Below are 1,318 nucleotides of genomic sequence, written 5' to 3' on the forward strand. Positions count from 1 at the left end.
TCCCTGCCTGTGCTCAAAGGGCTCCCACCCCCAGGACTGTGCTCAGAGAGCACTCAGGCCTTGCAGCCAGAAAGGGGCTCACAAGGCCAGTGTGGAAGTAGAAAGAGCAGCTCTGCAAAGCCCAAGCTCTGCTGCTCCCTGGCAGTGCTGCTGTGCTGGGATTCTTGTGCCCTTGGCCTTTGCCAATCCCCCCTGTCCTGCAGTGTGCTGTGCTTTAGGAACAGCTGAGAAGAAGGATCTTAGAGAAAGAAGGCACTGCAAGGTCCTTTATTTTGTTAAAATACTCAGAGAGCACAATTCATCATTTAAAAAACTCTGGGTCAAATTTAATGGGTGGACAATAAATTAGAAGGCATATACATAATATACTTAATAGCACAAAAAATTTTTTCAAGAAGAATCAGATGACCTCCCCCAAAAACCTGAGCAGGAAGGCTGGGCCATTAAGGAGCCCCCTTCTGAAAGTTCCCCACCAGAACACAGGCACTTTTTTGCTCCCAAAAAGCATCCAGTCATCATTTTCCTTATGGTATCCCTGAGCTCCTGGTTCCTCAGGCTGTAGATGAGGGGGTTCAGGGCTGGAGGCATCACCGAGTACAGAGCTGACAGGGCCAGATCCAGAGATGGGGAAGAGATGGAGAGGGGCTTCAGGTAGGCAAAGAATGCAGTGCTGAGGAACAGGGAGACCACAGCCAGGTGAGGGAGGCACGTGGAAAAGGCTTTGTGTCGTCCCTGCTCAGAGGGGATCCTCAGCACAGCCCTAAAGATCTGCACATAGGAGAAAACTATGAAAATGAAACAACCAAACAGTAAACAGGCACTAACCATAATGAGTCTAATTTCCCTGAGGTAGCCTGAGTGTGAGCAGGAGAGCCTGAGGATGGGTGGGATTTCACAGAAGAACTGGTCCAGGGCATTGCCCTGGCACAGGGGCAGGGAAAATGTATTGGCTGTGTGCAGCAGAGCATTGAGAAACCCAGAGGCCCAGGCAGCTGCTGCCATGTGGGCACAAGCTCTGCTGCCCAGGAGGGTCCCGTAGTGCAGGGGTTTGCAGATGGCAATGTAGCGGTCGTAGCACTTGATGGTCAGGAGAGAAAACTCTGCTGACATAAAAAAGAAAAGGAAAAAGACCTGTGAAGCACATCCTGTGTAGGAGATGGTTGTGGTGGCCCAGAGGGAGTTGTGCATGGCTTTGGGCACAGTGGTGCAGATGCAGCCCAGGTCTGTGAGGGAGAGGTGCAGCAGGAAGAAGTCCCTGGGGGTGTGCAGGTGCTGGTCGCAGGCTACGGCGCTGAGGATGAGGCCGTTGCCCAGGAGG

At 52.3% G+C, this 1,318-nt stretch overlaps 1 pseudogene; it reads right to left on the reverse strand.

Annotated features, from left to right (window-relative positions):
• Nucleotides 1-638: 638 nt before the first annotated feature.
• Nucleotides 639-1,317, reverse strand: LOC114073395 (annotated as a pseudogene).
• Nucleotide 1,318: the final 1 nt, after the last annotated feature.

This window comes from Empidonax traillii, unplaced genomic scaffold (genome assembly GCF_003031625.1).
Source record: "Empidonax traillii isolate 1590-97213 ecotype Southwest subspecies unplaced genomic scaffold, ASM303162v1 scaffold6308:size13479, whole genome shotgun sequence".
NCBI classification, from domain to species: Eukaryota; Metazoa; Chordata; class Aves; order Passeriformes; family Tyrannidae; genus Empidonax; species Empidonax traillii.